Source organism: Mauremys mutica, chromosome 4 (assembly GCF_020497125.1).
Source record: "Mauremys mutica isolate MM-2020 ecotype Southern chromosome 4, ASM2049712v1, whole genome shotgun sequence".
NCBI lineage: Eukaryota > Metazoa > Chordata > Testudines > Geoemydidae > Mauremys > Mauremys mutica.
The window spans coordinates 41,625,115-41,640,014 of NC_059075.1; positions in this window are offsets into that span (position 1 = coordinate 41,625,115).

The following is a 14,900-nucleotide window of genomic DNA, read 5'->3' on the forward strand; positions in this document are numbered from 1 at the left end:
GAGATGCTGAGCACCCAGGTTTCCTGTTATTGATTTTAGTGGGAGTGAATTCCATAAATGGAAACTGCCTGTTGAGAACACCATTATGCCTGGCACAAGTCAGTGCTGTTATACATTTTGCTTTCATGAGCTAGTATAAAAAATGGCATTAAATTCTGCATTTACAGACAATAGCTACTCTTTATGTATTGTCCCTCCCACATACTTCTTCTCTTTGATGGCTCTGAGACAAGAAAACACATTAATTTTATTACTATTATTTAGGGCCAACAGTATGCTTGGCACTGCATAAAACACAGAATATGCAGTCCCTGTCCTAGAGAACTTGGCGTGAAATCTTGGCTCCACTGAAAACAATGTGACTTTTGGTATTCACTTCAATGGGGTCAAGATTTCTCCCTTTATCTAACCAGAGAGAGCTAGAGAAGAACGACACGCTGAGACACCAACAGAAGTGACTAGGATTTTTTTCTCCAAACATCATTCCTAGTGCTTTGATAGGATAATTTTAATTGCTATTCACATTCCTCTCTCCTTAGAATCATGAGATCATAAGAAAAGCAAAACTCTCTTCACTGCCAGTCCTTTGAGTGAGTGAAAAAAGAAGCTATTTCTGCCAATAGAAAACTGTCAGTTGGCCATAAAAGTGATAATGTTTCTCTGCACAACAGCATTTCCACCTGGGTCAAATAGGGGACTGAACATGTTTCTACTCTGGCATCCTAGATCTGTGATACTGAATCCTGAACTGGTGCTAAAATAATGCTGCTAGACCCTGGGGCCAATGAAGGTCTGACAGTTTGATGTTCAGTATCTTGTCAACTTCCAGGGCTAGAAATAAATACCAAGCTATTTACCAGTTGGAACACTTGTATGTGATAGTTCTAGATGTGAATGACACAAATATTCTTGATGTGCTTTGGTGTCTGGTGCTTTGCAAAATCTAGTCTTTTAAAAAAAATTCTAATTTACCATTTTTTCTTTGTGAATTATGATGGGATTTTTAGTGATCAGTAATAGCACTGAGAAGCCGTCTTTATACTATCTGGAAGCCTAGAATACCAGCTTTCAAATGACATAACATCATAATCTTGAACTCTAGCAGACTGAAAGATTGGTGCTAAAACCAATGGCAGAGATGTATAGTTTTAAAGGTAATTACAGTAGTGAAGTTAGGAAACTAGTAAACCTCTATGCTGAACCAGTGATCAGAAGAATTGGTCCCTGGTCAGATTTGTGGTTTTGCCTAGGAGGAGAGGACAACATTTCTTGTTTATTTTATTTTTTTATAACTATGCAGAACTTTGGCTTGCCTGTGAATTTATCCCTGGCTCAAATTCATGCCAGAAAATCAGTGTTGATTTCACACCACTCTGAAGTGTGTAACTCTCCTAGGATTCAACCAATGCTCACCCTTCACGTTCTGGCTGAGGCTCTACTAATTATCTCTGTCCACCTTACTTCCATTCCAGGAAGGTCTGGCTGTGGCTGTTGAATGGTGTAGGGGTTATTTGCAAAGTTTCCTGCCCTTTTCTCCCAGATGAAAAGCTTGCCACCACTGTTTCTAGATCAAGCCATCAAGAGCAAAACTGAGTCTGATGAAAATTTTCCCTTGATGCTGACAGTCAAAAATTGACTCTGAGAAGCCTGAATGTTAAGGAGCCAGTGTGTTAATGTGGTCCAACGCTTGCCTCCCTTAGCCAATCTGCGTTGGCCCAGATTTGGCTCCCTTCCATTCTGAATAGTAAGTGTCCATACCCATATGGTGAAAAGCATCTCTTGGCACCATAAGTTATTAAAAGAGAGATGCTGTTCAGAACAGCTGCATCACAGGAACCCCAGACAAAACAAATTCCCTTCACACCTTCCCATTTTGGTCCCATACCAGAGACCTTCCTTTTAAATGGGCTCTTGGTCTTCTCCGATCTGCTCTGCTAATCTGCATACACTAAGGAGTAATCGATGACCTCCTGTCTTGCTCACTAATTTTTATGCTAATTTATGGATCTCGCTAATCCTTGTCTTCTTGCTGAGTGGCAACATTTATAATATGCTCAAGGATCTGCACCACCAGCTGTCCAGCTGGGCTCCGGAGCTGCTAGGCAATCCCCAGCTAGAGCTGAATTCTGTTCTTACCAAAGCTCCTGAGAAGTGGTGAAACTGTTGTCTGACTTATCTTAGTTAAAGTGCCGTTGTTGTTTGGCACAGGAATTGGATTGTGGGGATAAGGATGCTTCTGCTACTGAAGGGATGATTACCATAGAGGAAGGTTATCTGCTAGCTCAGGAGGATGGTAACAGGATATGTAGCCTTTCAGTGGAAGGTCCTTGATTCAAATTCAGCCCAGGTCACTAGTAACTAAACTGTTCTTATCTGACTGTGTGGTGGCCTATGTGACATTGGTTGGGGTGGGTTTCAGTTCACGTCTTAGTGGAAAGGTGTTCTCGTGCTCACCACAACTGGCCCTAACTGTTCTTGTTGGCCAGGAGTGGTGCCATGGTTTTTGCCGCCCTAGGCGACAGAGCTCCCCCTCTGAGCATTTGCCGGTGGCGGGGGGGTCCTTCCGCTCCGCATCTTCTGGGCACTTTGGCAGCGGGTCCTGGAGCGAGTGAAGGAACCGCTGCCTAATTTCCGCTGAAGACACGGAGCGGAAGGACCCCCCCACTGCCAAATTTCCGCCGAGGGTGGCAAAATTCCACCCCCCAAATCCTGCTGTTCTAGGTGACCGCCTAGGTCGCCTAGTGGAAGCGCCGGCCCTGTTGTTGGCAGAGATGGCCAACCATTGAATTAACACAGGGACTAAACTTCTCTCCCTCTGGAGTGGGTCCTTTCGGAGCAGGTTGGTGTGGAGAAGCTGGCACCACCATTGCCTTGGATGTACCAGGTCTGGTGACAGACTAACAACACTGAACAATAAGGAGAGCCCCCGCCCAAGGGAGGGAAAGTTGGATGACCACTGCCATTCTGTAGCGCTTCTCTGGGCCTGGTTATTTAGCTTGTGTAAGGCAGTATGTAGTAAACAGTGTTCTGTGGAGCACTTGCTGGTGGTCTGCAGAGAGCTGGATGGTCATATGGCACCAGCTCTTTGTTTCCTCCTAGTAAACTTCCTGTTTAAAAAGAAGCTTGAAGTACACTCTTTTCCTAAGGTGAGTATTCTGTGTGAGGAGTTGCTATAGTTCCTGCAGGAATGTTTAGTGATGAATAGGGCAATGACACATGGGAAGGAGGGTGTCAAGAGGTAATCGCTGTAAAATGTGTCTGTACTGTGGGAGCTTGAGGTCCCCTGGTGTAACATGAAGTTGGTCTCAGGGTGTGGGTTGAAAAGACTAGTGGGAGAGGAAGATGTTAGAGATTCCAGCTATCATGTGCACTGGGTTTGTATATTCTGATTGGCTTAAGTGTTTTAAATCTAATGCACAAAATCAGACATTTAAACTTCATAATATTGCTGAAAGTTAGAAGCTCCTGACTGATCATTCTCCAGCTCTTTTGCCAAGTGAGTCCTGCTTCTGTTCCTCGTGGAGCATGAGAAGTAGGCTCAGGAAACCTGTTTAATATAAAATTGTGTGTGTATCTCTGGGGTTTGTGATCCAGGATTGGGATTCAGGAACTCTGGTACCAGTGATACATGTGCTATGAACACTCAGGTAGAGGAGCTGCACTCAAAAACTGCTGCTTTCCATGTCAGAGGAAACAACCCAAACGTGCCTTTAGCTCCATGTTTCTAGTGCACCAATCATGCTGATACCTAGTTAACAAATACAAGAATGAAAAGCATCAGCGGTGTTCTGGAAAGGGCACTTTCTCTGCATCTCCCTTGACAGGTCTTGCTCCTTCCTCAGCAGGAGACATCTAAGGGAGAAAGAAGAATCACCAGCTGAACTGACTCTGAGGGAAGGGCTATGCAAAGGGGTATATCTTATTCTGACTCCTTTGGAGCCCAAGACATGAACTCCTGAACTCATGCAGCCACCCCTGCAAGCTTTGTTTTGGGTACAGTTAGCTCCCTCTGTATTAGTATTCTAGTATTCTAAAGGAGGCAGGGACAGAAACAGGTAGGGTGACCAGATGTCCCGATTTTATAGGGACAGTCCAGATATTTGGGGCTTTTTCTTACATAGGTGCCTATTACCCCCCACCCTCTGTCCTGATTTTTCACACTTGCTATCTGGTCACCTTAGGAACAGGATTAGATTCTCTTACTGGTTCAACCCAGCCCTAAGGAAACAGTCACTGGGCTTGTTCATCCACATCTGTGAAAATGATAAAAGCTGTGCCCCCATTTCCTACTGGGGGAAGGGTGGGGCACACAAATGATACTAGATACCTGCCTTTGGGTTTTATATTTTGTGCTGTATGAAACTGCTCTATATGCATGTCTGTTGGACCAAGCACCACACAGTGTCTTGCTCTGTAATGGTGTCCAAGAGATGGAAGAAAGACTAGGTCTTAGGTACTCTTGAAAAACATATCCAAGTGCATAAGTCACATTGACTTTCAATGAGACTTAGGCCATGTCTACATTACCAGGTCTACAGCAGCACAGCTGTGGTGCTGTAGTGATGTCAGCATAACCCTGTGATGTAATTGCAGCTGGCGGTGATGGAAGGGGTTTTTCAATCAATGTAGGAACACCCCTCCTCATGCAATGGTAGTTAGGTCTATGACTGCATTCTTCCATCAGCCTAGCTGTGTCTACACTGGGGGTAAGGTTGGCATGGTGATGATGCTAAGTGGTGTGGATTTTTCACATCCCTGAGCTCCATAGTTATGTTGACATAACTTTTAAGTGTAGGCCAGGCCTGCGGCTCCTTCGGGCCTAAACACCAGATTTTACGAAGATATTTAGGCATTGTGTAAACCCCATGAGGTGTTTACCTCCATCTTTACGTGCCTAGATACCATTGTAAATATGGCTTTAAGTCACTCTGGAAAAGGGGACTTAGGCTTCCAAGTCACTTAGGCACTCTTGCAAATTTTATCGCGTAGCTTGTCCAATAACCCAACTCAGGGGTGCAGGATTGTTCCCTAAAGTCTCTCCATCTCGCCATTGCTTTTTCCAGTGTTTGTGTGGTTTCTCACCTTTGTGAAATTATTTCACACCCTGGGGAGACCATTTCACATTCTAGATCTCACTGCTAGGAAGTTTTCAACTGCTTAATTTCACCTTGTTCCTCCTAGCTTTACCTGCTTGCACTGCCCTAAATTCCTCCCCTCTTGACTACTAAACCTACCATGTTCCCCCTTAGTCATCATAGTCCAGCCAGCTAGTTTTAGCTCTTTTAATCTTTCCTCCTAAATTAGTCCCACCAAGCTCTTAACCATTTTTGTAGCTCTTCCCTCAGTTCCACCCTTTGCTGAAATGCCCAGAAGTGAGTTTGCTATGCCAAGTGTAGTCCCACCAGAGTCATGGAGAGAGGACTTACCACCTCCCTGCTCTATGATGTGATGCCTCTGCAGCCAGACAATCCCGAACTTCATTGCTTTTTGGTCATTCTTTTGTACTGCAGACTTGCATCTAATGTCACACCTTTGTCCACTCTTGCCCAGAGGTGTCTAAGCATTACTGATTACAGTCTTCGTTCTCCCACTGAACATTGGTTGCTGTTGATTTTTTTCCTTGCTTTATTTCCTGCCCACTGCTCTTAATCTTTCTAAGTCCCTTTGGATCATCTCAGTTAGAGTCTTTAGTTCTTTACCATCTTTTATGAATTTCACCAATATGCTCTTTCCCCTACACCCTTTTTCAGATCTGAGTTTAAAGGTGGGTTTGAAGGAAATTAGACTTGTAGACACTTGCGGTTTTTTTTATGACGTATAAATGCCTGAAGTGTTTTCTCCTCCCACCCACAAAAAATCCTTCTATCTTTCCCCACCACTAGAAATATAATGAACATCAAGTCTTGTTTGCCATGGCTTTTACAGAAGGATTCCTTGGATGATAATTCTTAGCATATGAACAATGTGCCTCAGGTGGCACATGACTAGGATTCATCACCAAATTTAGTCCGCTGGTTGGATCACTAGCTTCCCTGGCCCAGGGTGGGTACTGATGGGGAGTACAACAATGTGGACTGAGAGTTTTCTCTGCTTTTCATTGAAAAGACAAAGAAATTGAATCCTTTTCTCCCAAGTGTGTTACCAAACAAAACAGATTTAAATAACTTAAATAAAAACCATTTCAGCTTCTCAGGTTTCATTTCTTTGGTATATCTGTCCTAACCCTGGTAGTTCTCTAGTCCTCCAGACAATCTTCCAGAGTAAGTGAGACCTGAATTATAATGTAACAAAGAAAAAGCAAAACCCACCCACACTTTGTTTTTCTTGAGGGGTGGAGGGCAACTTTTCAAACCTTCATTATAACTCGTGGAACAAATAAGGACATCCCCCATCTATTCCCGTTTCCATATAACTTTGAACCATTTCGTACTGGTAAGATGGAAACAGTTTGATGCCAGAACTTAAGTTCCAATCAGACTTCACCAGCACAAATATTCACTTGAGAATGTGAGCTCTGAAATGATGTGAACCAGGAATTCCCACCTCCCACTGCATAGTTAGATATTATGGTGATTTGAGTTGACAGTGATGGAAGCTATTGAAAGACCAGAGAGAGAGAGATGTCTTTTACATAAAACAGTAGGGGAACCGTGTTTATTGCCACTTTCACTGTCACTGGCGTCTTTGAAAGCATAGAGTAAATTTGCAGCTGCGTATTGCTCCTTCAGGAAAAAGCAGACCAGGAGCTGTAAAGGATGTGAGACTTTCCAACTAGGCCAGTAAATAAGTTGCTATAATATGCCAGGTTAGGGGCCAAAAGGGTCTGCTATGTTAGGCCTAGAGAACAGAATCTGCTCTTTAAGCCTTTAACCACATGGGGGCACCAAAGCATCACATTTCCAGCCATAGCATTCCATTATGCTGTACTCAAGAGGTCACTTATGAGAGAGAGCATTGGGTTCTCAGCACAGGGAGGTGTGCTGGAAGAGGACAATGGCTTGTGCTGTGCAATCCACACTCTCAATAGACATTTTACTGATTATTATTCCATGCGGGGAATGTAATTGGATTCCACATAGGAGGACTGTGTAAAATGTGTATCTCCTCTGTCACTAATTACTCCCTATGGGTGATTAGAATTCTTGGCGATGGGCACATTAAAGATTGATGCTGGCTAAGGATGGAAGTGGCTCCATAAACCACCACCAGCAGCTGTAATGGCCCAGGCATGGGTTCTTGGCACCTACCATTGTGTGGTTAGTTCCAATCTGTACCTAGTTACTGCTTATTCTTTGTGCTCTGTGCAGCTTTGCCGTGATATAACGAAGCCCACCTTTTATTTGAAGGTGTGATGCCTGCCTTTTGGTAACTTACCCGGTAGGAGAGAAACTAGATTATCTCCATCAAACCTTCTATAATCAAACCAATGAGTACAGAGCTACTATTGGTCAGTAATGTCTGTGTGATTGTCAAAATGATATATGCACTGTCATATTGACGTATCTGACATATGCATGTCAAAATGCACCGTTTCCTTTCAAGATACCCCAGTCTCCTGCCCTCTGATGAGTCCTTGTGCACTATAACCCTTCAGTGCCATGATTCAAAATCATTAGTCAGAAATCTGGAGGAGGGAAACAAAACTTATGAGTAGCAAAGAGCAACGCTCTCCATGGAGTAAAACAGCCACTCCATGCAAATGGGTTGCATAGGATCCTCCATTCATAAATATACGTATATTGCAGATAGTGGTGCAAGTTCATCCTCTGTGAACTCCGTTGGTGTCTGTGCTACAGAGAAATGTGGCCCAACACGTCTTCCACACGTTAGGTGTGGTGTAAACTGTCTGCACATAACATCTTAGATCAATGTTTTTCCAGCACTTTTTTCTGCTCAGACTGAATTTTTTCTGCAGAGTTAATGTCTGTGCCCCCTAGAACACACGGTATTACAAATACAATAAAGAAGTTTTGAAAATAATGTGTTTAAATAAAAGAGTTGTGTGCCAATTCAATCCCAGTAAAGGCTACTGAGTCACAAAGGAGGGGAGCTCTTATTCTGCCTGGTGAGAAGAGCTAACCACAACAGCTGGTGAGGCAGAATAAATTGCTGAGCGGTGGCAGCTATTGAGCAGCTGCAAGTGGGAGTTGGAGTGCGGGATGTTTGGATGGAGTCTCTACACTTCGACCTTGTGAATGAAGTAGGAACCCAGAAAACAACATAGGTTCCATCTCCGAAACTAGAGGAGAGGCTACAAGAGGCCTGTGTAACAAGACAGGTCTTGCATACCCTGCAGCACACTGGGACCAGATTCTGAAACGGCAATTCCTACATTCTGCTGCAACATTAGCTTATCCTGTTGCTGTGAAAAACCTTTGTTCCCATTTCCACATGTGCAGCTGCACCTCAGAGTTGAAAATACTCCTTGTCATAAAACTTATTAATGATTTTCAAGGATTAATGGGTTTTGGTGGGTTTTTTTGTTTTGTTTTTACCCTCTGACTCCACACCTCAGGTTTTGGCTCCCGTTATGTTGTCCAGACAACCCAGCTCAGAGCCTCCTTCTCTCCATATGTGTCAGGCAAAGGGATAAGCTCATAGCTGGTTTCTGCAGCTTATTTCCCTGGTTTTCAGGCTTTGGCAGTACAGAAGCTTAGACAACCTGTATTATCTCTCCATCTCTCTGGCTGCAAGCTGGCCTGTAGCTCTTGCTCCCCAGCCTCCTGCTTCCTAGCTCCATAGAACAATACAGGGAGCATACCCTGTAATCCAGTTAATACCCCTTGTGGGGAGAGCTACAGAGCAAAAGGTCCCATCAGAGCAGGGTCACTGATGCAAAATGAAATGTCCGGCACCTAGCTGTAGCTAAATAGTGAATCCAGGGCACAATCACTGCAATCCATGACATCCTGGGGGAAAATGCCACAGAATTGCAGAACCCCCAGGGCTTTGACTGAGATGAATGGGGCAGGCCACAACTGTCTAAGCAATTGTTTCATGCTCTCTCTGAGGAGGCAGGCAGATGACCAGAGCCGGCTCCAGGCACCAGCATTCCGAGCTGGTGCTTGGGGCGGCAATCTGCAAGGGGCGGCAGTCCCTGTTGTTTTGCCCCCAAGCAGCACGCCGAATTGCCACCGCGGACAGCGGGGGGAGTCCGTGTGCCCTTAGGGCGGCAGGCGCGTTTCCGCGGCGGCGGCAATTCGGCAGCAGCTTCTATATTTAGCTGTCCGCGGCGGCTTCGGCTAAACACAGAAGCTGCCGCCGAATTGCTGCCGCCACGTAAACGCACCTGCCGCCCTAAGGGCACACGGACTGCCCCCGCCGCCTGTGGCGGCAATTCGGTGCGCTGCTTGGGGCGGCAAAAACTAGAGCCGGCCCTGCAGATGACGATGTGCTGACTTCATGTTTTTGAGGTTTTCTCCACAAGGTTAAGAGCCAGAAATAATTTTTTTAATGGAAGGTTGGATTCCGGAGCACAATTCTGCAGCAAGGGGGTGAATTGTGTGACAAACTCTGCTGCTGTGGAAGACTCAAGCCCCTGCTATCAATACTTGGAAGTTATAGAGTGCCTTCCCTCAGAGGCTCCCAAAGCACTTTAGAAATAGCCTTGATTTAAGCCTTGCTGCTCTCCTGTGAGGTGGCTCAGAATCCTAAATCCCCAAGACCCTGAGAGACAGAAAAGGGGAAGCAATTGCTCCAGGGCACACTGGTTTATCAGCCCCCAGATCTCTGCTCTATACTCAGGTGAAGGTTTGCAAAGCTTCAGGTGTTAAATCCCATCTCCATTCCTGGCTTTCTATTTTTTCCCTTCACTTTTGTTTATAAATCAGTTTAGTTTCTCTTGAGGGCAGGCTGCTTGGTTGGTAGAAGACCAGCTAGTCTAGCACATAATGGGAAGAGACTTTCCAAGCTGCACATCCTAGGCAACAATCCGACACATGCTAGGCATCCAGACTCTTAGGCAGCCTCCTTGCTGAGGTATACTGCAGCATGTGGACAAAATCCCTGCTGACTAGGTATTGTCCTTGTCCTTCATGTGCAGACTGTGTGTAAGGTACATGCCGAGTTACAAACCGCTTGCAGATCTATAGCGGTGGTCAGTTTGCTGATCACTGGCTGTGGATGTGAAAGAACAATGGCAAATAATGCTTCTGCAAACAGTATTCCTTATATCTCCATCCTGCCCACCTTCTGGATTTTAGCCAGTGCCTCCTCTATCTCCATCCTATTCTTTAGCTCGCTAGCCTCTGTGAGGAGGCCATGTCTACACTACAAGCAACACAGCTGCAGCGCTGCACCCATGCCACTGTAGGGTAGACATTTGCTACAGTGATGGAAGGGATTTTTCTGTCGCTGTTGTAAATCCATCCCCTCAAGAGGTGGGCGAAGAAGAATTTGTCTGTCAATCTAGCTGTATCTACAGTGTGGAAAAATTTTGTGCACCAATGAGCAATGTAGGTAAGTCGACCTAAGTTTTGGGTGTAGTGCAGGCCTGAGTCTCTGGCTTTTCTTAGCTGCCTGCCTTCTACCTTCTGCTGTAGGTGTCTTTCCCCCAGCTGGGCAATGCCGACTGCTCAGAGTGAAGGGAGTGTACTGAGAGGGGGAACCCTAGGTCAGGGAGTGTGCTCAGGCAGTTTCAGCTGGCCTGGAAATTCAAGCAGCAGTTCCCCTTCCCCACTCCTTGGGAAGGAAAGGATGCAGGGTCGGGAACAGATTAGGGGTGTTCAGAGACTTTGTCTGAGCAGTGACCGAGATAGATGGATGCCTCTGAAAGGGGAGAGAGATGGGACAGAGACGAGGAGAGGGATGGGAAGCCTCCTGCAGAAGTAAGGCCAGAGGCCTTCTTTGGGAATGGGGGAAAAGCTGCCCGTGGAGCTGCTGGGATATGGGGGTGGGGAGTGGAGAGGAAGGGCCTGCTTTCTGTCCCTGAGAACATGGGTACAGAAAAAAATACTTCACTTTCCAATAGAGGAGGAGTGTCTGATCGCATATGAAGTTACAGGGCAGACTTGATCACAAGCTGCGTGCAGGCTGGTCTGCATGTGTTTCAGGAAGTCGGTGAAACATGGCCTTGGCAGTATGATCAAGTAGTTAGAGCAGGGGCTGTCAATAGGGACTCCTGGGTTATATTCCTGACTGACACAGACTTGCTGTGACCCTGGGCAAGTCACTTTCTTGCCTCACTTCCCCATCTGCAAAATAGGGATACCATCCCAAAACACCCTTGTGAGGTGGGGAAAATAAATTTCTGTATGTGAGTGGCTTGCACCATGGAAAAGTCTGTGAATGAGCAAAATCTGTTGTAGTACAAGCTACTGGTTGTGACAGCAAGCCACCTTCTCTGTAGCCTTCATTGAAATACTGTGTGCACCACCTTCTTGTTACCATATCGTAGTGGGTTTGTACTAAAGAGAGACCCTGCTGCAGTCCTGTGCACCCACAGATGTGGGTCATCACTGAGGAGCTGAGGGCCTCATAGCTGTTGCTGCTGTGACTTTCAGCACTGCTCCTTGGCAGTCATCTGTATTCCCACAACAAAGGCTGGCCACTTGGAACCTGGGAGTCACTGACCTTGTGATCCTTCCTTGCCTTTTGCCCTTCCTCTCTTCCCGGTTTAATGGTATTCGTGCTGATTTAATAGCATTAACTTTTTAAAAGCCTTTCTCAGACCATCCAGCTCCCACTGGCCCATGTCACCAGTTCTAAGCCATCCTAGCTCAAGGCAGCAACAGCCTCTTCTTGCTGGTCTGTGCTGGGGCTGGAGTGAATGGGAGGAGTGGCCTAGCCACAGCTGCTAAGTGCTATATACTATCCGGTGTTTGTACAAAGTAATTTGCAGGGGGACAAGGAAGATGATGTATCTACTGTAGTGGGACAGTCTTCTGGGAGCCTCCCCTGCCTAAAGTTTTTCTCAAATCCCTGTCATTTGGCCCATAAGGGATGTGTGGATAGCTCCGGTTGTTGGTAATGGGGTCCCTGGCTAAGCATGTGAGAGTGAGGAGAAGTTACCTTCTAGGGATAATTAGATATTCATCTGCTGCCTGGGCACCAACACACTCATCACAGCTGTGCTGCCCTCTGTTTTCCTAAATCCCTGAAGGTCTTCTCCTTACCTGGGGCTGACTAGCGCTGCCACAGGAAGGGTTTATCTGGGGCCCTTGCTATGAGTGAGTTGGTTTGTGTTAACTGTGTTCTGTAATGAGTGCTAAAGCTTGCGGGAACGGAGTGTGTTTCTGTCTATTGCCCAGATACTTCTTCTTTCACCCATTTCTTTTACGTGGGGGTGGATAGTGAAAACTGCTTGTTGTCGTGGTAGGGCGATTTCGTATGCAGAAGTGAAATTCAGGACTGTGCCTTTAAGGTAGCAAGGGCTCCTACTGTATTTTCTACCTTGTCTAGGTTCTTTTGCTGCAGCCATCATGGTGGTGTCTGGGCACCCTCTGGGATGTTTTCTTTAGATATAAAGCCAGCTCGTCTGAACAGGTTCAGCTGGGTGAGGGCCACTAACCAGTGCAGACCAAAAGGGGTTCAGAGTGGGTTCTCTATTACTTGCTGCATTCTATTTCCTAGATACATTTTTTGCTTTTTGTTAAATATATTGTTGAGGCAGGGATTTGTTCCTTTCAGACACTTGGCTTCGCCTCACATCGACATAAAACCTTTAACTTTTAAGATGCTGGTGTACATCCAACCCCGTTACAGCTTGAGAATTACCCTGTGATGGCTCTTTGGCCTCTCTGAAATGCATTTGATGGGCCTCAGTCCTGTCTTAATGGATAGTGTCTGGATCAGAAAAAATACCATCACAATTGGCACTAACGGGCCCCCTCGACAGTAGTCTTGGCAAAGAGGACCAAGACTGAATGGACCATTATGTAATTGGATGCTTCAGTTGTGATTTGCAGTCTGAAAGTTTAGATAAATGGAAACTAAACTCCCCTCTCAACCATAGAGGTGGCCTTTCCAGAACAGCAGAAGTGACTTTCTAAACCAGGGGTGGCCAACCTGTGGCTCCGGAGCCACGTGCAGCTCTTCAGAAGTTAATATGCGGCTTCTTGTATAGGCACCGACTCTGGGGCTGGAACTACAGGCGCCAACTTTCCAATGTGCCAGGGGATGCTCACTGCTCAACCCCTGACTCTGCCATAAGCCCTGCCTCCACTCCACCCCTCCCTGTCCCTTCCCCTGAGCCTGCCGTGCCCTCGCTCCTCCCGCCCCCGAGCCTCCTGCACACCACAAAACAGGTGATTGGGAGGTGTGGGGAGGGAGTGGGAGGCGCTGATCGGAGGGGCTGCCGGTGGGCTGGATGTGCTGGGAGCCGGGGGGCGGAGTCGGGAGCTGATGTGGGGGCTGCTGATGTTTTACTGTGGCTCTTCGGCAATGTACATTGGTAAATTCTGGCTCCTTCTTAGGCTCAGGTTGGCCACCCCTGCTCTAAACTAAATCCTTTTTCTTTGACAGACCCTGATATGTGCAGGGAGCAGGTAACGTCTCCTGACATTGCAGACTAAAGGCAGACTTACTGCTTTTTACTCCAGTGAGCCCCACAGAACCGGTGCAGCTACAGGAATGAGCCTGGATTCTATTCTGACTCACACACCAACAGAATTTTTAACTCTGTTTTGACTGCAGAATCTTTATTGTTGCCGATGGGTGAGATCACGGACAGAACTGAGCTTGATGCCTGGATTCTAGGCAAGTTTGCAGGGTTGGCAGTTAGATAAATGGTCTTTACTCATAAACTGGGCACATTGGATATGAACTAACAGAGCCAATAAATAAACATAGACCAAACATATACTGGTTTTTGCAAAGTCACTTTTCAGAATGTAAAGGACTATTCAGACAGGCTCAAAGTAAATGCTAATTTCACCCCTTAATCCCTTATTACTCTGGATCAGACTTCTTTGAATTCTAAGCTATAGTGGTGGCTCTTCAACTTCTGTTCTTCGGGCTACTTTTACAAGTGACTTTTTTTAGAAGTTCTGATTTTTCGAAGTCTAAAAACGTATGAAATCATTTGCAGGATACACAGTGAAGCTGCTCAGTATTTGAACCTGTGCTTTGGAATGTTGAACAATGAAGATTTATGGCATCCTCTTTTCTTGTTCCCCATATGCGAAAATAATCTAGATCGGTACGAGTGCTTTCTGTGCCAACCCATAAACTACTTACAGTATTTTCATAGTAACATATTATGAATGAAGTGAAGCAGGATTTCTCCCTAAAAATCTTATCTTATATCTGTGAATTGGTGAAAGACCTCCATCTACAACTGATTTATGGCTGTGAGTGTTTCACTAGCAGTTAATCTGGTCAATAGTGTAAAAAAATGAAGACTCTAGCGATTATCATTATTAGTCCAAAGAGGCCAGTATCTTCAGATAATGAGAGCCTCAAGCCTGCTTCCTAGAAATCCTGGCCTTTCTGGTCACGCTTTTCAAGCTCTTGCTTTGATATTCCAGATTATTTTAAAAAGACTAGCAAACAAAAACAAAGGCTGTAGTAGAGAAGCTACATGAATTCTTTGCACCAGTCTTCACTGCAGAGGATGTGGGGGAAATCCCCACAACCGAGCCATGCTTTTTAGGTGACAAATCTGAGGAACTGTCCCAAATTGAGCTGTCAATTGAGGATGTTTTGGAACAAATTGATAAATGTAACAGTAATAAGTCACTAAGGCCAGGTGGTATCACCCAAGAGTTCTGAAGGAGCTCAGATATGAAACTACAAGAACTAACTGTGGTATGTGACCTATCGCTTAAATCAGCTTCTGTACTGATGACAGGAGGGTAGCTAATGTAACTTTTTTTTTTTTTTAAAGGCTGCAGAGGTGATCCTGACAATTACAGGCCAGTAAGCTTAATTTCAGTATCAGGCAAATTGGTTGAAACTGTAGT